Source organism: Pseudorasbora parva, chromosome 20 (genome assembly GCF_024679245.1).
Source record: "Pseudorasbora parva isolate DD20220531a chromosome 20, ASM2467924v1, whole genome shotgun sequence".
Classification (NCBI taxonomy): domain Eukaryota; kingdom Metazoa; phylum Chordata; class Actinopteri; order Cypriniformes; family Gobionidae; genus Pseudorasbora; species Pseudorasbora parva.
The window spans coordinates 15,976,902-16,001,289 of NC_090191.1; the positions used below are offsets into that span (position 1 = coordinate 15,976,902).

At 45.5% G+C, this 24,388-nt stretch overlaps 38 non-coding genes across 38 annotated transcripts; 18 read left to right on the top strand and 20 right to left on the bottom strand.

The window, feature by feature from the left end:
• The first annotated feature begins 112 nt into the window (after nucleotides 1-112).
• trnam-cau (transfer RNA methionine (anticodon CAU)) lies at nucleotides 113-186 on the top strand. Its single transcript has one exon. It is a non-coding gene; the product is annotated as a tRNA-Met (tRNA).
• A 782-nt stretch (nucleotides 187-968) lies between these two features.
• trnal-cag (transfer RNA leucine (anticodon CAG)) lies at nucleotides 969-1,051 on the bottom strand. The gene has a single exon. It is a non-coding gene; the product is annotated as a tRNA-Leu (tRNA).
• A 95-nt stretch (nucleotides 1,052-1,146) lies between these two features.
• On the top strand, nucleotides 1,147-1,220 carry trnam-cau (transfer RNA methionine (anticodon CAU)). Its single transcript has one exon. It is a non-coding gene; the product is annotated as a tRNA-Met (tRNA).
• Nucleotides 1,221-2,002: 782 nt separating this feature from the next.
• On the bottom strand, nucleotides 2,003-2,085 carry trnal-cag (transfer RNA leucine (anticodon CAG)). Its single transcript has one exon. It is a non-coding gene; the product is annotated as a tRNA-Leu (tRNA).
• A 95-nt stretch (nucleotides 2,086-2,180) lies between these two features.
• On the top strand, nucleotides 2,181-2,254 carry trnam-cau (transfer RNA methionine (anticodon CAU)). The gene has a single exon. It is a non-coding gene; the product is annotated as a tRNA-Met (tRNA).
• Nucleotides 2,255-3,036: 782 nt separating this feature from the next.
• trnal-cag (transfer RNA leucine (anticodon CAG)) lies at nucleotides 3,037-3,119 on the bottom strand. The gene has a single exon. It is a non-coding gene; the product is annotated as a tRNA-Leu (tRNA).
• Nucleotides 3,120-3,214: 95 nt separating this feature from the next.
• trnam-cau (transfer RNA methionine (anticodon CAU)) lies at nucleotides 3,215-3,288 on the top strand. The gene has a single exon. It is a non-coding gene; the product is annotated as a tRNA-Met (tRNA).
• A 782-nt stretch (nucleotides 3,289-4,070) lies between these two features.
• Nucleotides 4,071-4,153, bottom strand: trnal-cag (transfer RNA leucine (anticodon CAG)). Its single transcript has one exon. It is a non-coding gene; the product is annotated as a tRNA-Leu (tRNA).
• Nucleotides 4,154-4,248: 95 nt separating this feature from the next.
• trnam-cau (transfer RNA methionine (anticodon CAU)) lies at nucleotides 4,249-4,322 on the top strand. Its single transcript has one exon. It is a non-coding gene; the product is annotated as a tRNA-Met (tRNA).
• A 782-nt stretch (nucleotides 4,323-5,104) lies between these two features.
• Nucleotides 5,105-5,187, bottom strand: trnal-cag (transfer RNA leucine (anticodon CAG)). Its single transcript has one exon. It is a non-coding gene; the product is annotated as a tRNA-Leu (tRNA).
• Nucleotides 5,188-6,138: 951 nt separating this feature from the next.
• Nucleotides 6,139-6,221, bottom strand: trnal-cag (transfer RNA leucine (anticodon CAG)). The gene has a single exon. It is a non-coding gene; the product is annotated as a tRNA-Leu (tRNA).
• Nucleotides 6,222-6,316: 95 nt separating this feature from the next.
• On the top strand, nucleotides 6,317-6,390 carry trnam-cau (transfer RNA methionine (anticodon CAU)). Its single transcript has one exon. It is a non-coding gene; the product is annotated as a tRNA-Met (tRNA).
• Nucleotides 6,391-7,172: 782 nt separating this feature from the next.
• On the bottom strand, nucleotides 7,173-7,255 carry trnal-cag (transfer RNA leucine (anticodon CAG)). Its single transcript has one exon. It is a non-coding gene; the product is annotated as a tRNA-Leu (tRNA).
• A 95-nt stretch (nucleotides 7,256-7,350) lies between these two features.
• On the top strand, nucleotides 7,351-7,424 carry trnam-cau (transfer RNA methionine (anticodon CAU)). The gene has a single exon. It is a non-coding gene; the product is annotated as a tRNA-Met (tRNA).
• Nucleotides 7,425-8,206: 782 nt separating this feature from the next.
• On the bottom strand, nucleotides 8,207-8,289 carry trnal-cag (transfer RNA leucine (anticodon CAG)). The gene has a single exon. It is a non-coding gene; the product is annotated as a tRNA-Leu (tRNA).
• Nucleotides 8,290-10,277: 1,988 nt separating this feature from the next.
• Nucleotides 10,278-10,360, bottom strand: trnal-cag (transfer RNA leucine (anticodon CAG)). The gene has a single exon. It is a non-coding gene; the product is annotated as a tRNA-Leu (tRNA).
• A 95-nt stretch (nucleotides 10,361-10,455) lies between these two features.
• On the top strand, nucleotides 10,456-10,529 carry trnam-cau (transfer RNA methionine (anticodon CAU)). The gene has a single exon. It is a non-coding gene; the product is annotated as a tRNA-Met (tRNA).
• A 960-nt stretch (nucleotides 10,530-11,489) lies between these two features.
• trnam-cau (transfer RNA methionine (anticodon CAU)) lies at nucleotides 11,490-11,563 on the top strand. The gene has a single exon. It is a non-coding gene; the product is annotated as a tRNA-Met (tRNA).
• A 782-nt stretch (nucleotides 11,564-12,345) lies between these two features.
• Nucleotides 12,346-12,428, bottom strand: trnal-cag (transfer RNA leucine (anticodon CAG)). Its single transcript has one exon. It is a non-coding gene; the product is annotated as a tRNA-Leu (tRNA).
• A 95-nt stretch (nucleotides 12,429-12,523) lies between these two features.
• On the top strand, nucleotides 12,524-12,597 carry trnam-cau (transfer RNA methionine (anticodon CAU)). Its single transcript has one exon. It is a non-coding gene; the product is annotated as a tRNA-Met (tRNA).
• A 782-nt stretch (nucleotides 12,598-13,379) lies between these two features.
• trnal-cag (transfer RNA leucine (anticodon CAG)) lies at nucleotides 13,380-13,462 on the bottom strand. Its single transcript has one exon. It is a non-coding gene; the product is annotated as a tRNA-Leu (tRNA).
• A 95-nt stretch (nucleotides 13,463-13,557) lies between these two features.
• On the top strand, nucleotides 13,558-13,631 carry trnam-cau (transfer RNA methionine (anticodon CAU)). Its single transcript has one exon. It is a non-coding gene; the product is annotated as a tRNA-Met (tRNA).
• Nucleotides 13,632-14,413: 782 nt separating this feature from the next.
• On the bottom strand, nucleotides 14,414-14,496 carry trnal-cag (transfer RNA leucine (anticodon CAG)). Its single transcript has one exon. It is a non-coding gene; the product is annotated as a tRNA-Leu (tRNA).
• Nucleotides 14,497-16,484: 1,988 nt separating this feature from the next.
• Nucleotides 16,485-16,567, bottom strand: trnal-cag (transfer RNA leucine (anticodon CAG)). Its single transcript has one exon. It is a non-coding gene; the product is annotated as a tRNA-Leu (tRNA).
• A 95-nt stretch (nucleotides 16,568-16,662) lies between these two features.
• Nucleotides 16,663-16,736, top strand: trnam-cau (transfer RNA methionine (anticodon CAU)). The gene has a single exon. It is a non-coding gene; the product is annotated as a tRNA-Met (tRNA).
• Nucleotides 16,737-17,518: 782 nt separating this feature from the next.
• Nucleotides 17,519-17,601, bottom strand: trnal-cag (transfer RNA leucine (anticodon CAG)). The gene has a single exon. It is a non-coding gene; the product is annotated as a tRNA-Leu (tRNA).
• Nucleotides 17,602-17,696: 95 nt separating this feature from the next.
• On the top strand, nucleotides 17,697-17,770 carry trnam-cau (transfer RNA methionine (anticodon CAU)). The gene has a single exon. It is a non-coding gene; the product is annotated as a tRNA-Met (tRNA).
• A 782-nt stretch (nucleotides 17,771-18,552) lies between these two features.
• trnal-cag (transfer RNA leucine (anticodon CAG)) lies at nucleotides 18,553-18,635 on the bottom strand. The gene has a single exon. It is a non-coding gene; the product is annotated as a tRNA-Leu (tRNA).
• Nucleotides 18,636-18,730: 95 nt separating this feature from the next.
• trnam-cau (transfer RNA methionine (anticodon CAU)) lies at nucleotides 18,731-18,804 on the top strand. The gene has a single exon. It is a non-coding gene; the product is annotated as a tRNA-Met (tRNA).
• Nucleotides 18,805-19,586: 782 nt separating this feature from the next.
• trnal-cag (transfer RNA leucine (anticodon CAG)) lies at nucleotides 19,587-19,669 on the bottom strand. Its single transcript has one exon. It is a non-coding gene; the product is annotated as a tRNA-Leu (tRNA).
• Nucleotides 19,670-19,764: 95 nt separating this feature from the next.
• Nucleotides 19,765-19,838, top strand: trnam-cau (transfer RNA methionine (anticodon CAU)). The gene has a single exon. It is a non-coding gene; the product is annotated as a tRNA-Met (tRNA).
• A 782-nt stretch (nucleotides 19,839-20,620) lies between these two features.
• trnal-cag (transfer RNA leucine (anticodon CAG)) lies at nucleotides 20,621-20,703 on the bottom strand. Its single transcript has one exon. It is a non-coding gene; the product is annotated as a tRNA-Leu (tRNA).
• Nucleotides 20,704-20,798: 95 nt separating this feature from the next.
• Nucleotides 20,799-20,872, top strand: trnam-cau (transfer RNA methionine (anticodon CAU)). Its single transcript has one exon. It is a non-coding gene; the product is annotated as a tRNA-Met (tRNA).
• A 782-nt stretch (nucleotides 20,873-21,654) lies between these two features.
• On the bottom strand, nucleotides 21,655-21,737 carry trnal-cag (transfer RNA leucine (anticodon CAG)). Its single transcript has one exon. It is a non-coding gene; the product is annotated as a tRNA-Leu (tRNA).
• Nucleotides 21,738-21,832: 95 nt separating this feature from the next.
• On the top strand, nucleotides 21,833-21,906 carry trnam-cau (transfer RNA methionine (anticodon CAU)). The gene has a single exon. It is a non-coding gene; the product is annotated as a tRNA-Met (tRNA).
• Nucleotides 21,907-22,688: 782 nt separating this feature from the next.
• Nucleotides 22,689-22,771, bottom strand: trnal-cag (transfer RNA leucine (anticodon CAG)). The gene has a single exon. It is a non-coding gene; the product is annotated as a tRNA-Leu (tRNA).
• Nucleotides 22,772-23,722: 951 nt separating this feature from the next.
• On the bottom strand, nucleotides 23,723-23,805 carry trnal-cag (transfer RNA leucine (anticodon CAG)). Its single transcript has one exon. It is a non-coding gene; the product is annotated as a tRNA-Leu (tRNA).
• Nucleotides 23,806-23,900: 95 nt separating this feature from the next.
• trnam-cau (transfer RNA methionine (anticodon CAU)) lies at nucleotides 23,901-23,974 on the top strand. Its single transcript has one exon. It is a non-coding gene; the product is annotated as a tRNA-Met (tRNA).
• Nucleotides 23,975-24,388: the final 414 nt, after the last annotated feature.

Here is a 24,388-nt window from a genome sequence, read left to right on the forward strand (position 1 = left end):
CGCTCGGCCATCCTGACATGACAGCTCACGGTGAGCAGCGTGTTTGGAGCTGCACCGAATGGCAGCTGATCCAGAAGCTAGTGCTCCACCACTCACACTTGCCACAGCACATGCCTCGTTGGCGCAGTTAGGCAGCGCGTCAGTCTCATAATCTGAAGGTCGTGAGATCGAGCCTCACACGGGGCAGAGTGGTGCTTTTTGGCACACAAGAGCGTTTAGGCAAAAGAGCGGGTTTCTTCATACCCTTTTGTGTGATTGTCCATTCCTTCATGAGCAATGCGATTGAAATCCAGTCATTTTGTAGGGCAGATGTTGAATAAATGCAGAAATAGTATTCCTCTCATATTCACCTAAACTGGGGCAGTGTCACTACAATGTTTTGTTCAGTCTGAACATAATTCTTTCATTCTCATGACGTTTCTTGTCAGTAGTGATGTAATGTTTCGCTTGACATGCCATGAATCTCATTCCATGACATTCCATCCCACAGCCCATAAACCCATGACATGTCATTCCAAGAGATTTCCAGGAATTCCTTGCCATGAAATTCTACTGCACCCCCAAAATTTCAGTCCATGACATCACAGTCAAACTCCAAGAATCCCATTGCATCCCTCCAAAGAAACCCCAAACAAAACATGAATACCCTTTCATAAACAAGTTCTCATTCCGGTAAACATCACAACATGTTATTCCATTGAATGCTATTCTATAAAACATGTCCAATTTCATGAAATGTCAGGACATGACATTCCCTGGAAACTGCATGAAAATTCCACAGAATCCCATACATGGCACAAAAGTGTTACTTTAAAGTTCATGCGATGCCGGTGGTCAGAGGTACCGTAGTGTTCCATTGGCTCTGACATGAACTGAATTGCAGTGCTTCGTCAATATTAGCGTGTTACTGGGTCAACTTGCCAGAGGGTTAAAGAGTCTACCTGGAGCCCGCAACCAAAGGTTAGGTCTGTCAGAAGTGGGATTCGAACCCACGCCTCCAGGGGAGACTGCGAACTGAACGCAGCGCCTTAGACCGCTCGGCCATCCTGACATGACAGCGCATGGTGAGCAGCGTGTTTGGAGCTGCACCGAATGGCAGATGATCCAGAAGCTAGTGCTCCACCACTCACACTGGCCACAGCACATGCCTCGTTGGCGCAGTTAGGCAGCGCATCAGTCTCATAATCTGAAGGTCGTGAGTTCGAGCCTCACACGGGGCAGGGTTGTGCTTTTTAGCACACAAGAGCGTTTAGGCAAAAGAGCGGGTTTCTTCATACCCTTTTGTGTGATTGTCCATTCCTTCATGAGCAATGCGATTGAATTCCAGTCATTTTGTAGGGCAGATGTTGAATAAATGCAGTAATAGTATTCCTCTCATATTCACCTAAAATGGGGCAGTGTCACTACAATGTTTTGTTCAGTCTGAACATAATTCTTTCATTCTCAAGACGTTTCTTGTCAGTAGTGATGTAATGTTTCGCTTGACATGCCATGAATCTCATTCCATGACATTCCATCCCACAGCCCATAAACCCATGACATGTCATTCCAAGAGATTTCCAGGAATTCCTTGCAATGAAATTCTACTGCACCCCCAAAATTTCAGTCCATGACATCACAGTCAAACTCCAAGAATCCCATTGCATCCCTCCAAAGAAACCCCAAACAAAACATGAATACCCTTTCATAAACAAGTTCTCATTCCGGTAAACATCACAACATGGTATTCCATTGAATGCTATTCTATAAAACATGTCCAATTTCATGAAATGTCAGGACATGACATTCCCTGGAAACTGCATGGAAATTCCACAGAATCCCATACATGGCACAAAAGTGTTACTTTAAAGTTCATACGATGCCGGTGGTCAGAGGTACCGTAGTGTTCCATTGGCTCTGACATGAACTGAAATGCAGTGCTTCGTCAATATTAGTGTGTTACTGGGTCAACTTGCCAGAGGGTTAAAGACTCTACCTGGAGCCCGCAACCAAAGGTTAGGTCTGTCAGAAGTGGGGTTCGAACCCACTCCTCCAGGGGAGACTGCGACCTGAACGCAGCGCCTTAGACCGCTCGGCCATCCTGACAAGAAAGCTCACGGTGAGCAGCGTGTTTGGAGCTGCACCGAATGGCAGATGATCCAGAAGCTAGTGCTCCACCACTCACACTGGCCACAGCACATGCCTCGTTGGCGCAGTTAGGCAGCGCGTCAGTCTCATAATCTGAAGGTCGTGAGTTCGAGCCTCACACGGGGCAGAGTGGTGCTTTTTGGCACACAAGAGCGTTTAGGCAAAAGAGCGGGTTTCTTCATACCCTTTTGTGTGATTGTCCATTCCTTCATGAGCAATGCGATTGAAATCCAGTCATTTTGTAGGGCAGATGTTGAATAAATGCAGAAATAGTATTCCTCTCATATTCACCTAAACTGGGGCAGTGTCACTACAATGTTTTGTTCAGTCTGAACATAATTCTTTCATTCTCATGACGTTTCTTGTCAGTTGTTATGTAATGTTTCGCTTGACATGCCATGAATCTCATTCCATGACATTCCATCCCACAGCCCATAAACCCATGACATGTCATTCCAATAGATTTCCAGGAATTCCTTGCCATGAAATTCTACTGCACCCCCAAAATTTCAGTCCATGACATCACAGTCAAACTCCAAGAATCCCATTGCATCCCTCCAAAGAAACCCCAAACAAAACATGAATACCCTTTCATAAACAAGTTCTCATTCCGGTAAACATCACAACATGGTATTCCATTGAATGCTATTCTATAAAACATGTCCAATTTCATGAAATGTCAGGACATGACATTCCCTGGAAACTGCATGAAAATTCCACAGAATCCCATACATGGCACAAAAGTGTTACTTTAAAGTTCATGCGATGCCGGTGGTCAGAGGTACCGTAGTGTTCCATTGGCTCTGACATGAACTGAATTGCAGTGCTTCGTCAATATTAATGTGTTACTGGGTCAACTTGCCAGAGGGTTAAAGACTCTACCTGGAGCCCGCAACCAAAGGTTAGGTCTGTCAGAAGTGGGATTCGAACCCACGCCTCCAGGGGAGACTGCGACCTGAACGCAGCGCCTTAGACCGCTCGGCCATTCTGACATGACAGCGCACGGTGAGCAGCGTGTTTGGAGCTGCACCGAATGGCAGATGATCCAGAAGCTAGTGCTCCACCACTCACACTGGCCACAGCACACGCCTCGTTGGCGCAGTTAGGCAGCGCGTCAGTCTCATAATCTGAAGGTCGTGAGTTCGAGCCTCACACGGGGCAGAGTGGTGCTTTTTGGCACACAAGAGCGTTTAGGCAAAAGAGCGGGTTTCTTCATACCCTTTTGTGTGATTGTCCATTCCTTCATGAGCAATGCGATTGAAATCCAGTCATTTTGTAGGGCAGATGTTGAATAAATGCAGAAATAGTATTCCTCTCATATTCACCTAAACTGGGGCAGTGTCACTACAATGTTTTGTTCAGTCTGAACATAATTCTTTCATTCTCATGACGTTTCTTGTCAGTTGTTATGTAATGTTTCGCTTGACATGCCATGAATCTCATTCCATGACATTCCATCCCACAGCCCATAAACCCATGACATGTCATTCCAATAGATTTCCAGGAATTCCTTGCCATGAAATTCTACTGCACCCCCAAAATTTCAGTCCATGACATCACAGTCAAACTCCAAGAATCCCATTGCATCCCTCCAAAGAAACCCCAAACAAAACATGAATACCCTTTCATAAACAAGTTCTCATTCCGGTAAACATCACAACATGGTATTCCATTGAATGCTATTCTATAAAACATGTCCAATTTCATGAAATGTCAGGACATGACATTCCCTGGAAACTGCATGAAAATTCCACAGAATCCCATACATGGCACAAAAGTGTTACTTTAAAGTTCATGCGATGCCGGTGGTCAGAGGTACTGTAGTGTTCCATTGGCTCTGACATGAACTGAATTGCAGTGCTTCGTCAATATTAGCGTTTTACTGGGTCAACTTGCCAGAGGGTTAAAGAGTCTACCTGGAGCCCGCAACCAACGGTTAGGTCTGTCAGAAGTGGGATTCGAACCCACGCCTCCAGGGGAGACTGCGACCTGAACGCAGCGCCTTAGACCGCTCGGCCATTCTGACATGACAGCGCACGGTGAGCAGCGTGTTTGGAGCTGCACCGAATGGCAGATGATCCAGAAGCTAGTGCTCCACCACTCACACTGGCCACAGCACACGCCTCGTTGGCGCAGTTAGGCAGCGCGTCAGTCTCATAATCTGAAGGTCGTGAGTTCGAGCCTCACACGGGGCAGAGTGGTGCTTTTTGGCACACAAGAGCGTTTAGGCAAAAGAGCGGGTTTCTTCATACCCTTTTGTGTGATTGTCCATTCCTTCATGAGCAATTCGATTGAAATCCAGTCATTTTGTGGGGCAGATGTTGAATAAATGCAGCAATAGTATTCCTCTCATATTCACCTAAAATGGGGCAGTGTCACTACAATGTTTTGTTCAGGTTGAACATAATTCTTTCATTCTCATGATGTTTCTTGTCAGTAGTGATGTAATGTTTCGCTTGACATTTCATGAATCTCATTCCATGACATTCCATCCCACAGCCCATAAACCCATGACATGTCATTCCAAGAGATTTCCAGGAATTCCTTGCCATGAAATTCTACTGCACCCCCAAAATTTCAGTCCATGACATCACAGTCAAACTCCAAGAATCCCATTGCATCCCTCCAAAGAAACCCCAAACAAAACATGAATACCCTTTCATAAACAAGTTCTCATTCCGGTAAACATCACAACATGTTATTCCATTGAATGCTATTCTATAAAACATGTCCAATTTCATGAAATGTCAGGACATGACATTCCCTGGAAACTGCATGAAAATTCCACAGAATCCCATACATGGAACAAAAGTGTTACTTTAAAGTTCATGCGATGCCGGTGGTCAGAGGTACCGTAGTGTTCCATTGGCTCTGACATGAACTGAATTGCAGTGCTTCGTCAATATTAGCGTGTTACTGGGTCAACTTGCCAGAGGGTTAAAGAGTCTACCTGGAGCCCGCAACCAAAGGTCAGGTCTGTCAGAAGTGGGATTCGAACCCACGCCTCCAGGGGAGACTGCGACCTGAACGCAGCGCCTTAGACCGCTCGGCCATCCTGACATGACAGCGCACGGTGAGCAGCGTGTTTGGACCTGCACCGAATGGCAGATGATCCAGAAGCTAGTGCTCCACCACTCACACTGGCCACAGCACATGCCTCGTTGGCGCAGTTAGGCAGCGCGTCAGTCTCATTATCTGAAGGTCGTGAATTCGAGCCTCACGCGGGGCAGAGTTGTGCTTTTTAGCACACAAGAGCGTTTAGGCAAAAGAGCGGGTTTCTTCATACCCTTTTGTGTGATTGTCCATTCCTTCATGAGCAATGCGATTGAATTCCAGTCATTTTGTAGGGCAGATGTTGAATAAATGCAGTAATAGGATTCCTCTCATATTCACCTAAAATGGGGCAGTGTCACTACAATGTTTTGTTCAGGTTGAACATAATTCTTTCATTCTCATGATGTTTCTTGTCAGTAGTGATGTAATGTTTCGCTTGACATTTCATGATTCTCATTCCATGACATTCCATCCCACAGCCCATAAACCCATGACATGTCATTCCAAGAGATTTCCAGGAATTCCTTGCAATGAAATTCTACTGCACCCCCAAAATTTCAGTCCATGACATCACAGTCAAACTCCAAGAATCCCATTGCATCCCTCCAAAGAAACCCCAAACAAAACATGAATACCCTTTCATAAACAAGTTCTCATTCCGGTAAACATCACAACATGGTATTCCATTGAATGCTATTCTATAAAACATGTCCAATTTCATGAAATGTCAGGACATGACATTCCCTGGAAACTGCATGGAAATTCCACAGAATCCCATACATGGCACAAAAGTGTTACTTTAAAGTTCATACGATGCCGGTGGTCAGAGGTACCGTAGTGTTCCATTGGCTCTGACATGAACTGAAATGCAGTGCTTCGTCAATATTAGTGTGTTACTGGGTCAACTTGCCAGAGGGTTAAAGACTCTACCTGGAGCCCGCAACCAAAGGTTAGGTCTGTCAGAAGTGGGATTCGAACCCACTCCTCCAGGGGAGACTGCGACCTGAACGCAGCGCCTTAGACCGCTCGGCCATCCTGACAAGAAAGCTCATGGTGAGCAGCGTGTTTGGAGCTGCACCGAATGGCAGATGATCCAGAAGCTAGTGCTCCACCACTCACACTGGCCACAGCACATGCCTCGTTGGCGCAGTTAGGCAGCGCGTCAGTCTCATAATCTGAAGGTCGTGAGTTCGAGCCTCACACGGGGCAGAGTGGTGCTTTTTGGCACACAAGAGCGTTTAGGCAAAAGAGCGGGTTTCTTCATACCCTTTTGTGTGATTGTCCATTCCTTCATGAGCAATGCGATTGAAATCCAGTCATTTTGTAGGGCAGATGTTGAATAAATGCAGAAATAGTATTCCTCTCATATTCACCTAAACTGGGGCAGTGTCACTACAATGTTTTGTTCAGTCTGAACATAATTCTTTCATTCTCATGACGTTTCTTGTCAGTTGTTATGTAATGTTTCGCTTGACATGCCATGAATCTCATTCCATGACATTCCATCCCACAGCCCATAAACCCATGACATGTCATTCCAATAGATTTCCAGGAATTCCTTGCCATGAAATTCTACTGCACCCCCAAAATTTCAGTCCATGACATCACAGTCAAACTCCAAGAATCCCATTGCATCCCTCCAAAGAAACCCCAAACAAAACATGAATACCCTTTCATAAACAAGTTCTCATTCCGGTAAACATCACAACATGGTATTCCATTGAATGCTATTCTATAAAACATGTCCAATTTCATGAAATGTCAGGACATGACATTCCCTGGAAACTGCATGAAAATTCCACAGAATCCCATACATGGCACAAAAGTGTTACTTTAAAGTTCATGCGATGCCGGTGGTCAGAGGTACCGTAGTGTTCCATTGGCTCTGACATGAACTGAATTGCAGTGCTTCGTCAATATTAGCGTGTTACTGGGTCAACTTGCCAGAGGGTTAAAGAGTCTACCTGGAGCCCGCAACCAAAGGTTAGGTCTGTCAGAAGTGGGATTCGAACCCACGCCTCCAGGGGAGACTGCGACCTGAACGCAGCGCCTTAGACCGCTCGGCCATTCTGACATGACAGCGCACGGTGAGCAGCGTGTTTGGAGCTGCACCGAATGGCAGATGATCCAGAAGCTAGTGCTCCACCACTCACACTGGCCACAGCACACGCCTCGTTGGCGCAGTTAGGCAGCGCGTCAGTCTCATAATCTGAAGGTCGTGAGTTCGAGCCTCACATGGGGCAGAGTGGTGCTTTTTGGCACACAAGAGCGTTTAGGCAAAAGAGCGGGTTTCTTCATACCCTTTTGTGTGATTGTCCATTCCTTCATGAGCAATGCGATTGAAATCCAGTCATTTTGTGGGGCAGATGTTGAATAAATGCAGCAATAGTATTCCTCTCATATTCACCTAAAATGGGGCAGTGTCACTACAATGTTTTGTTCAGGTTGAACATAATTCTTTCATTCTCATGATGTTTCTTGTCAGTAGTGATGTAATGTTTCGCTTGACATTTCATGAATCTCATTCCATGACATTCCATCCCACAGCCCATAAACCCATGACATGTCATTCCAAGAGATTTCCAGGAATTCCTTGCCATGAAATTCTACTGCACCCCCAAAATTTCAGTCCATGACATCACAGTCAAACTCCAAGAATCCCATTGCATCCCTCCAAAGAAACCCCAAACAAAACATGAATACCCTTTCATAAACAAGTTCTCATTCCGGTAAACATCACAACATGTTATTCCATTGAATGCTATTCTATAAAACATGTCCAATTTCATGAAATGTCAGGACATGACATTCCCTGGAAACTGCATGGAAATTCCACAGAATCCCATACATGGAACAAAAGTGTTACTTTAAAGTTCATGCGATGCCGGTGGTCAGAGGTACCGTAGTGTTCCATTGGCTCTGACATGAACTGAATTGCAGTGCTTCGTCAATATTAGCGTGTTACTGGGTCAACTTGCCAGAGGGTTAAAGAGTCTACCTGGAGCCCGCAACCAAAGGTCAGGTCTGTCAGAAGTGGGATTCGAACCCACGCCTCCAGGGGAGACTGCGACCTGAACGCAGCGCCTTAGACCGCTCGGCCATCCTGACATGACAGCGCACGGTGAGCAGCGTGTTTGGAGCTGCACCGAATGGCAGATGATCCAGAAGCTAGTGCTCCACCACTCACACTGGCCACAGCACATGCCTCGTTGGCGCAGTTAGGCAGCGCGTCAGTCTCATTATCTGACGGTCGTGAATTCGAGCCTCACGCGGGGCAGAGTTGTGCTTTTTAGCACACAAGAGCGTTTAGGCAAAAGAGCGGGTTTCTTCATACCCTTTTGTGTGATTGTCCATTCCTTCATGAGCAATGCGATTGAATTCCAGTCATTTTGTAGGGCAGATGTTGAATAAATGCAGTAATAGTATTCCTCTCATATTCACCTAAAATGGGGCAGTGTCACTACAATGTTTTGTTCAGGTTGAACATAATTCTTTCATTCTCATGATGTTTCTTGTCAGTAGTGATGTAATGTTTCGCTTGACATTTCATGATTCTCATTCCATGACATTCCATCCCACAGCCCATAAACCCATGACATGTCATTCCAAGAGATTTCCAGGAATTCCTTGCAATGAAATTCTACTGCACCCCCAAAATTTCAGTCCACGACATCACAGTCAAACTCCAAGAATCCCATTGCATCCCTCCAAAGAAACCCCAAACAAAACATGAATACCCTTTCATAAACAAGTTCTCATTCCGGTAAAAATCACAACATGGTATTCCATTGAATGCTATTCTATAAAACATGTCCAATTTCATGAAATGTCAGGACATGACATTCCCTGGAAACTGCATGGAAATTCCACAGAATCCCATACATGGCACAAAAGTGTTACTTTAAAGTTCATACGATGCCGGTGGTCAGAGGTACCGTAGTGTTCCATTGGCTCTGACATGAACTGAAATGCAGTGCTTCGTCAATATTAGTGTGTTACTGGGTCAACTTGCCAGAGGGTTAAAGACTGTACCTGGAGCCCGCAACCAAAGGTTAGGTCTGTCAGAAGTGGGATTAGAAACCAAGCCTCCAGGGGAGACTGCGACCTGAACGCAGCGCCTTAGACCGCACGGCCATCCTGACATGACAGCTTACGGTGAGCAGCGTGTTTGGAGCTGCACCGAATGGCAGATGATCCAGAAGCTAGTGCTCCACCACTCACACTGGCCACAGCACATGCCTCATTGACGCAGTTAGGCAGCGCGTCAGTCTCATAATCTGAAGGTCCTGAGTTCGAGCCTCACACGGGGCAGAGTAGTGCTTTTTGGCACACAAGAGCGTTTAGGCAAAAGAGCGGGTTTCTTCATACCCTTTTGTGTGATTGTCCATTCCTTCATGAGCAATGCGATTATAATCCAGTCATTTTGTAGGGCAGATGTTGAATAAATGCAGAAATAGTATTCCTCTCATATTAACCTAAACTGGGGCAGTGTCACTACAATGTTTTGTTCAGTCTGAACATAATTCTTTCATTCTCATGACGTTTCTTGTCAGTAGTGATGTAATGTTTCGCTTGACATGCCATGAATCTCATTCCATGACATTCCATCCCACAGCCCATAAACCCATGACATGTCATTCCAAGAGATTTCCAGGAATTCCTTGCCATGAAATTCTACTGCACCCCCAAAATTTCAGTCCATGACATCACAGTCAAACTCCAAGAATCCCATTGCATCCCTCCAAAGAAACCCCAAACAAAACATGAATACCCTTTCATAAACAAGTTCTCATTCCGGTAAACATCACAACATGTTATTCCATTGAATGCTATTCTATAAAACATGTCCAATTTCATGAAATGTCAGGACATGACATTCCCTGGAAACTGCATTAAAAAAATTCCACAGAATCCCATACATGGCACAAAAGTGTTACTTTAAAGTTCATGCGATGCCGGTGGTAAGAGGTACCGTAGTGTTCCATTGGCTCTGACATGAACTGAATTGCAGTGCTTCGTCAATATTAGCGTGTTACTGGGTCAACTTGCCAGTGGGTTAAAGAGTCTACCTGGAGCCCGCAACCAAAGGTTATGTCTGTCAGAAGTGGGATTCGAACCCACGCCTCCAGGGGAGACTGCGACCTGAACGCAGCGCCTTAGACCGCTCGGCCATCCTGACATGACAGTGCACGGTGAGCAGCGTGTTTGGAGCTGCACCGAATGGCAGATGATCCAGAAGCTAGTGCTCCACCACTCACACTGGCCACAGCACATGCCTCGTTGGCGCAGTTAGGCAGCGCGTCAGTCTCATAATCTGAAGGTCGTGAGTTCGAGCCTCACACGGGGCAGAGTTGTGCTTTTTAGCACACAAGAGCGTTTAGGCAAAAGAGCGGGTTTCTTCATACCCTTTTGTGTGATTGTCCATTCCTTCATGAGCAATGCGATTGAATTCCAGTCATTTTGTAGGGCAGATGTTGAATAAATGCAGTAATAGTATTCCTCTCATATTCACCTAAAATGGGGCAGTGTCACTACAATGTTTTGTTCAGGTTGAACATAATTCTTTCATTCTCATGATGTTTCTTGTCAGTAGTGATGTAATGTTTCGCTTGACATTTCATGATTCTCATTCCATGACATTCCATCCCACAGCCCATAAACCCATGACATGTCATTCCAAGAGATTTCCAGGAATTCCTTGCCATGAAATTCTACTGCACCCCCAAAATTTCAGTCCATGACATCACAGTCAAACTCCAAGAATCCCATTGCATCCCTCCAAAGAAACCCCAAACAAAACATGAATACCCTTTCATAAACAAGTTCTCATTCCGGTAAACATCACAACATGTTATTCCATTGAATGCTATTCTATAAAACATGTCCAATTTCATGAAATGTCAGGACATGACATTCCCTGGAAACTGCATGAAAATTCCACAGAATCCCATACATGGCACAAAAGTGTTACTTTAAAGTTCATGCGATGCCGGTGGTCAGAGGTACCGTAGTGTTCCATTGGCTCTGACATGAACTGAATTGCAGTGCTTCGTCAATATTAGCGTGTTACTGGGTCAACTTGCCAGAGGGTTAAAGAGTCTACCTGGAGCCCGCAACCAAAGGTTAGGTCTGTCAGAAGTGGGATTCGAAACCACGCCTCCAGGGGAGACTACAACCTGAACGCAGCGCCTTAGACCGCTCGGCCATCCTGACATGACAGCTCACGGTGAGCAGCGTGTTTGGAGCTGCACCGAATGGCAGATGATCCAGAAGCTAGTGCTCCACCACTCACACTGGCCACAGCACACGCCTCGTTGGCGCAGTTAGGCAGCGCGTCAGTCTCATAATCTGAAGGTCGTGAGTTCGAGCCTCACACGGGGCAGAGTGGTGCTTTTTGGCACACAAGAGCGTTTAGGCAAAAGAGCGGGTTTCTTCATACCCTTTTGTGTGATTGTCCATTCCTTCATGAGCAATGCGATTGAAATCCAGTCATTTTGTGGGGCAGATGTTGAATAAATGCAGCAATAGTATTCCTCTCATATTCACCTAAAATGGGGCAGTGTCACTACAATGTTTTGTTCAGGTTGAACATAATTCTTTCATTCTCATGACGTTTCTTGTCAGTAGTGATGTAATGTTTCGCTTGACATGCCATGAATCTCATTCCATGACATTCCATCCCACAGCCCATAAACCCATGACATGTCATTCCAAGAGATTTCCAGGAATTCCTTGCCATGAAATTCTACTGCACCCCCAAAATTTCAGTCCATGACATCACAGTCAAACTCCAAGAATCCCATTGCATCCCTCCAAAGAAACCCCAAACAAAACATGAATACCCTTTCATAAACAAGTTCTCATTCCGGTAAACATCACAACATGTTATTCCATTGAATGCTATTCTATAAAACATGTCCAATTTCATGAAATGTCAGGACATGACATTCCCTGGAAACTGCATGAAAATTCCACAGAATCCCATACATGGCACAAAAGTGTTACTTTAAAGTTCATGCGATGCCGGTGGTCAGAGGTACCGTAGTGTTCCATTGGCTCTGACATGAACTGAATTGCAGTGCTTCGTCAATATTAGCGTGTTACTGGGTCAACTTGCCAGAGGGTTAAAGAGTCTACCTGGAGCCCGCAACCAAAGGTTAGGTCTGTCAGAAGTGGGATTCGAACCCACGCCTCCAGGGGAGACTGCGACCTGAACGCAGCGCCTTAGACCGCTCGGCCATCCTGACATGACAGCGCACGGTGAGCAGCGTGTTTGGAGCTGCACCGAATGGCAGATGATCCAGAAGCTAGTGCTCCACCACTCACACTGGCCACAGCACATGCCTCGTTGGCGCAGTTAGGCAGCGCGTCAGTCTCATAATCTGAAGGTCGTGAGTTCGAGCCTCACACGGGGCAGGGTTGTGCTTTTTAGCACACAAGAGCGTTTAGGCAAAAGAGCGGGTTTCTTCATACCCTTTTGTGTGATTGTCCATTCCTTCATGAGCAATGCGATTGAATTCCAGTCATTTTGTAGGGCAGATGTTGAATAAATGCAGTAATAGTATTCCTCTCATATTCACCTAAAATGGGGCAGTGTCACTACAATGTTTTGTTCAGTCTGAACATAATTCTTTCATTCTCAAGACGTTTCTTGTCAGTAGTGATGTAATGTTTCGCTTGACATGCCATGAATCTCATTCCATGACATTCCATCCCACAGCCCATAAACCCATGACATGTCATTCCAAGAGATTTCCAGGAATTCCTTGCAATGAAATTCTACTGCACCCCCAAAATTTCAGTCCATGACATCACAGTCAAACTCCAAGAATCCCATTGCATCCCTCCAAAGAAACCCCAAACAAAACATGAATACCCTTTCATAAACAAGTTCTCATTCCGGTAAACATCACAACATGGTATTCCATTGAATGCTATTCTATAAAACATGTCCAATTTCATGAAATGTCAGGACATGACATTCCCTGGAAACTGCATGGAAATTCCACAGAATCCCATACATGGCACAAAAGTGTTACTTTAAAGTTCATACGATGCCGGTGGTCAGAGGTACCGTAGTGTTCCATTGGCTCTGACATGAACTGAAATGCAGTGCTTCGTCAATATTAGTGTGTTACTGGGTCAACTTGCCAGAGGGTTAAAGACTCTACCTGGAGCCCGCAACCAAAGGTTAGGTCTGTCAGAAGTGGGATTCGAACCCACTCCTCCAGGGGAGACTGCGACCTGAACGCAGCGCCTTAGACCGCTCGGCCATCCTGACAAGAAAGCTCATGGTGAGCAGCGTGTTTGGAGCTGCACCGAATGGCAGATGATCCAGAAGCTAGTGCTCCACCACTCACACTGGCCACAGCACACGCCTCGTTGGCGCAGTTAGGCAGCGCGTCAGTCTCATAATCTGAAGGTCGTGAGTTCGAGCCTCACACGGGGCAGAGTGGTGCTTTTTGGCACACAAGAGCGTTTAGGCAAAAGAGCGGGTTTCTTCATACCCTTTTGTGTGATTGTCCATTCCTTCATGAGCAATGCGATTGAAATCCAGTCATTTTGTGGGGCAGATGTTGAATAAATGCAGCAATAGTATTCCTCTCATATTCACCTAAAATGGGGCAGTGTCACTACAATGTTTTGTTCAGGTTGAACATAATTCTTTCATTCTCATGATGTTTCTTGTCAGTAGTGATGTAATGTTTCGCTTGACATTTCATGAATCTCATTCCATGACATTCCATCCCACAGCCCATAAACCCATGACATGTCATTCCAAGAGATTTCCAGGAATTCCTTGCCATGAAATTCTACTGCACCCCCAAAATTTCAGTCCATGACATCACAGTCAAACTCCAAGAATCCCATTGCATCCCTCCAAAGAAACCCCAAACAAAACATGAATACCCTTTCATAAACAAGTTCTCATTCCGGTAAACATCACAACATGTTATTCCATTGAATGCTATTCTATAAAACATGTCCAATTTCATGAAATGTCAGGACATGACATTCCCTGGAAACTGCATGGAAATTCCACAGAATCCCATACATGGAACAAAAGTGTTACTTTAAAGTTCATGCGATGCCGGTGGTCAGAGGTACCGTAGTGTTCCATTGGCTCTGACATGAACTGAATTGCAGTGCTTCGTCAATATTAGCGTGTTACTGGGTCAACTTGCCAGAGGGTTAAAGAGTCTACCTGGAGCCCGCAACCAAAGGTCAGGTCTGTCAGAAGTGGGATTCGAACCCACGCCTCCAGGGGAGACTGCGACCTGAACGCAGCGCCTTAGACCGCTCGGCCATCCTGACATGACAGCGCACGGTGAGCAGCGTGTTTGGAGCTGCACCGAATGGCAGATGATCCAGAAGCTAGTGCTCCACCACTCACACTGGCCACAGCACATGCCTCGTTGGCGCAGTTAGGCAGCGCGTCAGTCTCATTATCTGACGGTCGTGAATTCGAGCCTCACGCGGGGCAGAGTTGTGCTTTTTAGCACACAAGAGCGTTTAGGCAAAAGAGCGGGTTTCTTCATACCCTTTTGTGTGATTGTCCATTCCTTCATGAGCAATGCGATTGAATTCCAGTCATTTTGTAGGGCAGATGTTGAATAAATGCAGTAATAGTATTCCTCTCATATTCACCTAAAATGGGGCAGTGTCACTACAATGTTTTGTTCAGGTTGAACATAATTCTTTCATTCTCATGATGTTTCTTGTCAGTAGTGATGTAATGTTTCGCTTGACATTTCATGATTCTCATTCCATGACATTCCATCCCACAGCCCATAAACCCATGACATGTCATTCCAAGAGATTTCCAGGAATTCCTTGCAATGAAATTCTACTGCACCCCCAAAATTTCAGTCCACGACATCACAGTCAAACTCCAAGAATCCCATTGCATCCCTCCAAAGAAACCCCAAACAAAACATGAATACCCTTTCATAAACAAGTTCTCATTCCGGTAAAAATCACAACATGGTATTCCATTGAATGCTATTCTATAAAACATGTCCAATTTCATGAAATGTCAGGACATAACATTCCCTGGAAACTGCATGGAAATTCCACAGAATCCCATACATGGCACAAAAGTGTTACTTTAAAGTTCATACGATGCCGGTGGTCAGAGGTACCGTAGTGTTCCATTGGCTCTGACATGAACTGAAATGCAGTGCTTCGTCAATATTAGTGTGTTACTGGGTCAACTTGCCAGAGGGTTAAAGACTGTACCTGGAGCCCGCAACCAAAGGTTAGGTCTGTCAGAAGTGGGATTAGAAACCAAGCCTCCAGGGGAGACTGCGACCTGAACGCAGCGCCTTAGACCGCACGGCCATCCTGACATGACAGCTTACGGTGAGCAGCGTGTTTGGAGCTGCACCGAATGGCAGATGATCCAGAAGCTAGTGCTCCACCACTCACACTGGCCACAGCACATGCCTCATTGACGCAGTTAGGCAGCGCGTCAGTCTCATAATCTGAAGGTCCTGAGTTCGAGCCTCACACGGGGCAGAGTAGTGCTTTTTGGCACACAAGAGCGTTTAGGCAAAAGAGCGGGTTTCTTCATACCCTTTTGTGTGATTGTCCATTCCTTCATGAGCAATGCGATTATAATCCAGTCATTTTGTAGGGCAGATGTTGAATAAATGCAGAAATAGTATTCCTCTCATATTAACCTAAACTGGGGCAGTGTCACTACAATGTTTTGTTCAGTCTGAACATAATTCTTTCATTCTCATGACGTTTCTTGTCAGTAGTGATGTAATGTTTCGCTTGACATGCCATGAATCTCATTCCATGACATTCCATCCCACAGCCCATAAACCCATGACATGTCATTCCAAGAGATTTCCAGGAATTCCTTGCCATGAAATTCTACTGCACCCCCAAAATTTCAGTCCATGACATCACAGTCAAACTCCAAGAATCCCATTGCATCCCTCCAAAGAAACCCCAAACAAAACATGAATACCCTTTCATAAACAAGTTCTCATTCCGGTAAACATCACAACATGTTATTCCATTGAATGCTATTCTATAAAACATGTCCAATTTCATGAAATGTCAGGACATGACATTCCCTGGAAACTGCATTAAAAAAATTCCACAGAATCCCATACATGGCACAAAAGTGTTACTTTAAAGTTCATGCGATGCCGGTGGTAAGAGGTACCGTAGTGTTCCATTGGCTCTGACATGAACTGAATTGCAGTGCTTCGTCAATATTAGCGTGTTACTGGGTCAACTTGCCAGTGGGTTAAAGAGTCTACCTGGAGCCCGCAACCAAAGGTTATGTCTGTCAGAAGTGGGATTCGAACCCACGCCTCCAGGGGAGACTGCGACCTGAACGCAGCGCCTTAGACCGCTCGGCCATCCTGACATGACAGTGCACGGTGAGCAGCGTGTTTGGAGCTGCACCGAATGGCAGATGATCCAGAAGCTAGTGCTCCACCACTCACACTGGCCACAGCACATGCCTCGTTGGCGCAGTTAGGCAGCGCGTCAGTCTCATAATCTGAAGGTCGTGAGTTCGAGCCTCACACGGGGCAGAGTTGTGCTTTTTAGCACACAAGAGCGTTTAGGCAAAAGAGCGGGTTTCTTCATACCCTTTTGTGTGATTGTCCATTCCTTCATGAGCAATGCGATTGAATTCCAGTCATTTTGTAGGGCAGATGTTGAATAAATGCAGTAATTGTATTCCTCTCATATTCACCTAAAATGGGGCAGTGTCACTACAATGTTTTGTTCAGGTTGAACATAATTCTTTCATTCTCATGATGTTTCTTGTCAGTAGTGATGTAATGTTTCGCTTGACATTTCATGATTCTCATTCCATGACATTCCATCCCACAGCCCATAAACCCATGACATGTCATTCCAAGAGATTTCCAGGAATTCCTTGCCATGAAATTCTACTGCACCCCCAAAATTTCAGTCCATGACATCACAGTCAAACTCCAAGAATCCCATTGCATCCCTCCAAAGAAACCCCAAACAAAACATGAATACCCTTTCATAAACAAGTTCTCATTCCGGTAAACATCACAACATGTTATTCCATTGAATGCTATTCTATAAAACATGTCCAATTTCATGAAATGTCAGGACATGACATTCCCTGGAAACTGCATGAAAATTCCACAGAATCCCATACATGGCACAAAAGTGTTACTTTAAAGTTCATGCGATGCCGGTGGTCAGAGGTACCGTAGTGTTCCATTGGCTCTGACATGAACTGAATTGCAGTGCTTCGTCAATATTAGCGTGTTACTGGGTCAACTTGCCAGAGGGTTAAAGAGTCTACCTGGAGCCCGCAACCAAAGGTTAGGTCTGTCAGAAGTGGGATTCGAACCCACGCCTCCAGGGGAGACTGCAACCTGAACGCAGCGCCTTAGACCGCTCGGCCATCCTGACATGACAGCTCACGGTGAGCAGCGTGTTTGGAGCTGCACCGAATGGCAGATGATCCAGAAGCTAGTGCTCCACCACTCACACTGGCCACAGCACACGCCTCGTTGGCGCAGTTAGGCAGCGCGTCAGTCTCATAATCTGAAGGTCGTGAGTTCGAGCCTCACACGGGGCAGAGTGGTGCTTTTTGGCACACAAGAGCGTTTAGGCAAAAGAGCGGGTTTCTTCATACCCTTTTGTGTGATTGTCCATTCCTTCATGAGCAATGCGATTGAAATCCAGTCATTTTGTGGGGCAGATGTTGAATAAATGCAGCAATAGTATTCCTCTCATATTCACCTAAAATGGGGCAGTGTCACTACAATGTTTTGTTCAGGTTGAACATAATTCTTTCATTCTCATGATGTTTCTTGTCAGTAGTGATGTAATGTTTCGCTTGACATTTCATGAATCTCATTCCATGACATTCCATCCCACAGCCCATAAACCCATGACATGTCATTCCAAGAGATTTCCAGGAATTCCTTGCCATGAAATTCTACTGCACCCCCAAAATTTCAGTCCATGACATCACAGTCAAACTCCAAGAATCCCATTGCATCCCTCCAAAGAAACCCCAAACAAAACATGAATACCCTTTCATAAACAAGTTCTCATTCCGGTAAACATCGCAACATGGTATTCCATTGAATGCTATTCTATAAAACATGTCCAATTTCATGAAATGTCAGGACATGACATTCCCTGGAAACTGCATGGAAATTCCACAGAATCCCATACATGGCACAAAAGTGTTACTTTAAAGTTCATACGATGCCGGTGGTCAGAGGTACCGTAGTGTTCCATTGGCTCTGACATGAACTAAAATGCAGTGCTTCGTCAATATTAGTGTGTTACTGGGTCAACTTGCCAGATGGTTAAAGACTCTACCTGGAGCCCGCAACCAAAGGTTAGGTCTGTCAGAAGTGGGATTCGAACCCACGCCTCCAGGGGAGACTGCGACCTGAACGCAGCGCCTTAGACCGCTCGGCCATCCTGACATGACAGCTCACGGTGAGCAGCGTGTTTGGAGCTGCACCGAATGGCAGATGATCCAGAAGCTAGTGCTCCACCACTCACACTGGCCACAGCACATGCCTCGTTGGCGCAGTTAGGCAGCGCGTCAGTCTCATAATCTGAAGGTCGTGAGTTCGAGCCTCACACGGGGCAGAGTGGTGCTTTTTGGCACACAAGAGCGTTTAGGCAAAAGAGCGGGTTTCTTCATACCCTTTTGTGTGATTGTCCATTCCTTCATGAGCAATGCGATTGAAATCCAGTCATTTTGTAGGGCAGATGTTGAATAAATGCAGAAATAGTATTCCTCTCATATTCACCTAAACTGGGGCAGTGTCACTACAATGTTTTGTTCAGTCTGAACATAATTCTTTCATTCTCATGACGTTTCTTGTCAGTAGTGATGTAATGTTTCGCTTGACATGCCATGAATCTCATTCCATGACATTCCATCCCACAGCCCATAAACCCATGACATGTCATTCCAAGAGATTTCCAGGAATTCCTTGCCATGAAATTCTACTGCACCCCCAAAATTTCAGTCCATGACATCACAGTCAAACTCCAAGAATCCCATTGCATCCCTCCAAAGAAACCCCAAACAAAACATGAATACCCTTTCATAAACAAGTTCTCATTCCGGTAAACATCACAACATGTTATTCCATTGAATGCTATTCTATAAAACATGTCCAATTTCATGAAATGTCAGGACATGACATTCCCTGGAAACTGCATGAAAATTCCACAGAATCCCATACATGGCACAAAAGTGTTACTTTAAAGTTCATGCGATGCCGGTGGTCAGAGGTACCGTAGTGTTCCATTGGCTCTGACATGAACTGAATTGCAGTGCTTCGTCAATATTAGCGTGTTACTGGGTCAACTTGCCAGAGGGTTAAAGAGTCTACCTGGAGCCCGCAACCAAAGGTTAGGTCTGTCAGAAGTGGGATTCGAACCCACGCCTCCAGGGGAGACTGCGACCTGAACGCAGCGCCTTAGACCGCTCGGCCATCCTGACATGACAGCGCACGGTGAGCAGCGTGTTTGGAGCTGCACCGAATGGCAGATGATCCAGAAGCTAGTGCTCCACCACTCACACTGGCCACAGCACATGCCTCGTTGGCGCAGTTAGGCAGCGCGTCAGTCTCATAATCTGAAGGTCGTGAGTTCGAGCCTCACACGGGGCAGGGTTGTGCTTTTTAGCACACAAGAGCGTTTAGGCAAAAGAGCGGGTTTCTTCATACCCTTTTGTGTGATTGTCCATTCCTTCATGAGCAATGCGATTGAATTCCAGTCATTTTGTAGGGCAGATGTTGAATAAATGCAGTAATAGTATTCCTCTCATATTCACCTAAAATGGGGCAGTGTCACTACAATGTTTTGTTCAGTCTGAACATAATTCTTTCATTCTCAAGACGTTTCTTGTCAGTAGTGATGTAATGTTTCGCTTGACATGCCATGAATCTCATTCCATGACATTCCATCCCACAGCCCATAAACCCATGACATGTCATTCCAAGAGATTTCCAGGAATTCCTTGCAATGAAATTCTACTGCACCCCCAAAATTTCAGTCCATGACATCACAGTCAAACTCCAAGAATCCCATTGCATCCCTCCAAAGAAACCCCAAACAAAACATGAATACCCTTTCATAAACAAGTTCTCATTCCGGTAAACATCACAACATGGTATTCCATTGAATGCTATTCTATAAAACATGTCCAATTTCATGAAATGTCAGGACATGACATTCCCTGGAAACTGCATGGAAATTCCACAGAATCCCATACATGGCACAAAAGTGTTACTTTAAAGTTCATACGATGCCGGTGGTCAGAGGTACCGTAGTGTTCCATTGGCTCTGACATGAACTGAAATGCAGTGCTTCGTCAATATTAGTGTGTTACTGGGTCAACTTGCCAGAGGGTTAAAGACTCTACCTGGAGCCCGCAACCAAAGGTTAGGTCTGTCAGAAGTGGGATTCGAACCCACTCCTCCAGGGGAGACTGCGACCTGAACGCAGCGCCTTAGACCGCTCGGCCATCCTGACAAGAAAGCTCATGGTGAGCAGCGTGTTTGGAGCTGCACCGAATGGCAGATGATCCAGAAGCTAGTGCACCACCACTCACACTGGCCACAGCACATGCCTCGTTGGCGCAGTTAGGCAGCGCGTCAGTCTCATAATCTGAAGGTCGTGAGTTCGAGCCTCACACGGGGCAGAGTGGTGCTTTTTGGCACACAAGAGCGTTTAGGCAAAAGAGCGGGTTTCTTCATACCCTTTTGTGTGATTGTCCATTCCTTCATGAGCAATGCGATTGAAATCCAGTCATTTTGTAGGGCAGATGTTGAATAAATGCAGAAATAGTATTCCTCTCATATTCACCTAAACTGGGGCAGTGTCACTACAATGTTTTGTTCAGTCTGAACATAATTCTTTCATTCTCATGACGTTTCTTGTCAGTTGTTATGTAATGTTTCGCTTGACATGCCATGAATCTCATTCCATGACATTCCATCCCACAGCCCATAAACCCATGACATGTCATTCCAATAGATTTCCAGGAATTCCTTGCCATGAAATTCTACTGCACCCCCAAAATTTCAGTCCATGACATCACAGTCAAACTCCAAGAATCCCATTGCATCCCTCCAAAGAAACCCCAAACAAAACATGAATACCCTTTCATAAACAAGTTCTCATTCCGGTAAACATCACAACATGGTATTCCATTGAATGCTATTCTATAAAACATGTCCAATTTCATGAAATGTCAGGACATGACATTCCCTGGAAACTGCATGAAAATTCCACAGAATCCCATACATGGCACAAAAGTGTTACTTTAAAGTTCATGCGATGCCGGTGGTCAGAGGTACCGTAGTGTTCCATTGGCTCTGACATGAACTGAATTGCAGTGCTTCGTCAATATTAGCGTGTTACTGGGTCAACTTGCCAGAGGGTTAAAGAGTCTACCTGGAGCCCACAACCAAAGGTTAGGTCTGTCAGAAGTGGGATTCGAACCCACGCCTCCAGGGGAGACTGCGACCTGAACGCAGCGCCTTAGACCGCTCGGCCATTCTGACATGACAGCGCACGGTGAGCAGCGTGTTTGGAGCTGCACCGAATGGCAGATGATCCAGAAGCTAGTGCTCCACCACTCACACTGGCCACAGCACACGCCTCGTTGGCGCAGTTAGGCAGCGCGTCAGTCTCATAATCTGAAGGTCGTGAGTTCGAGCCTCACACGGGGCAGAGTGGTGCTTTTTGGCACACAAGAGCGTTTAGGCAAAAGAGCGGGTTTCTTCATACCCTTTTGTGTGATTGTCCATTCCTTCATGAGCAATGCGATTGAAATCCAGTCATTTTGTGGGGCAGATGTTGAATAAATGCAGCAATAGTATTCCTCTCATATTCACCTAAAATGGGGCAGTGTCACTACAATGTTTTGTTCAGGTTGAACATAATTCTTTCATTCTCATGATGTTTCTTGTCAGTAGTGATGTAATGTTTCGCTTGACATTTCATGAATCTCATTCCATGACATTCCATCCCACAGCCCATAAACCCATGACATGTCATTCCAAGAGATTTCCAGGAATTCCTTGCCATGAAATTCTACTGCACCCCCAAAATTTCAGTCCATGACATCACAGTCAAACTCCAAGAATCCCATTGCATCCCTCCAAAGAAACCCCAAACAAAACATGAATACCCTTTCATAAACAAGTTCTCATTCCGGTAAACATCACAACATGTTATTCCATTGAATGCTATTCTATAAAACATGTCCAATTTCATGAAATGTCAGGACATGACATTCCCTGGAAACTGCATGGAAATTCCACAGAATCCCATACATGGAACAAAAGTGTTACTTTAAAGTTCATGCGATGCCGGTGGTCAGAGGTACCGTAGTGTTCCATTGGCTCTGACATGAACTGAATTGCAGTGCTTCGTCAATATTAGCGTGTTACTGGGTCAACTTGCCAGAGGGTTAAAGAGTCTACCTGGAGCCCGCAACCAAAGGTCAGGTCTGTCAGAAGTGGGATTCGAACCCACGCCTCCAGGGGAGACTGCGACCTGAACGCAGCGCCTTAGACCGCTCGGCCATCCTGACATGACAGCGCACGGTGAGCAGCGTGTTTGGAGCTGCACCGAATGGCAGATGATCCAGAAGCTAGTGCTCCACCACTCACACTGGCCACAGCACATGCCTCGTTGGCGCAGTTAGGCAGCGCGTCAGTCTCATAATCTGACGGTCGTGAATTCGAGCCTCACGCGGGGCAGAGTTGTGCTTTTTAGCACACAAGAGTGTTTAGGCAAAAGAGCGGGTTTCTTCATACCCTTTTGTGTGATTGTCCATTCCTTCATGAGCAATGCGATTGAATTCCAGTCATTTTGTAGGGCAGATGTTGAATAAATGCAGTAATAGTATTCCTCTCATATTCACCTAAAATGGGGCAGTGTCACTACAATGTTTTGTTCAGGTTGAACATAATTCTTTCATTCTCATGATGTTTCTTGTCAGTAGTGATGTAATGTTTCGCTTGACATTTCATGATTCTCATTCCATGACATTCCATCCCACAGCCCATAAACCCATGACATGTCATTCCAAGAGATTTCCAGGAATTCCTTGCAATGAAATTCTACTGCACCCCCAAAATTTCAGTCCACGACATCACAGTCAAACTCCAAGAATCCCATTGCATCCCTCCAAAGAAACCCCAAACAAAACATGAATACCCTTTCATAAACAAGTTCTCATTCCGGTAAAAATCACAACATGGTATTCCATTGAATGCTATTCTATAAAACATGTCCAATTTCATGAAATGTCAGGACATGACATTCCCTGGAAACTGCATGGAAATTCCACAGAATCCCATACATGGCACAAAAGTGTTACTTTAAAGTTCATACGATGCCGGTGGTCAGAGGTACCGTAGTGTTCCATTGGCTCTGACATGAACTGAAATGCAGTGCTTCGTCAATATTAGTGTGTTACTGGGTCAACTTGCCAGAGGGTTAAAGACTGTACCTGGAGCCCGCAACCAAAGGTTAGGTCTGTCAGAAGTGGGATTCGAACCCACGCCTCCAGGGGAGACTGCAACCTGAAGGCAGCGCCTTAGACCGCTCGGCCATCCTGACATGACAGCTCACGGTGAGCAGCGTGTTTGGAGCTGCACCGAATGGCAGATGATCCAGAAGCTAGTGCTCCACCACTCACACTGGCCACAGCACACGCCTCGTTGGCGCAGTTAGGCAGCGCGTCAGTCTCATAATCTGAAGGTCGTGAGTTCGAGCCTCACACGGGGCAGAGTGGTGCTTTTTGGCACACAAGAGCGTTTAGGCAAAAGAGCGGGTTTCTTCATACCCTTTTGTGTGATTGTCCATTCCTTCATGAGCAATGCGATTGAAATCCAGTCATTTTGTGGGGCAGATGTTGAATAAATGCAGCAATAGTATTCCTCTCATATTCACCTAAAATGGGGCAGTGTCACTACAATGTTTTGTTCAGGTTGAACATAATTCTTTCATTCTCAAGATGTTTCTTGTCAGTAGTGATGTAATGTTTCGCTTGACATTTCATGAATCTCATTCCATGACATTCCATCCCACAGCCCATAAACCCATGACATGTCATTCCAAGAGATTTCCAGGAATTCCTTGCCATGAAATTCTACTGCACCCCCAAAATTTCAGTCCATGACATCACAGTCAAACTCCAAGA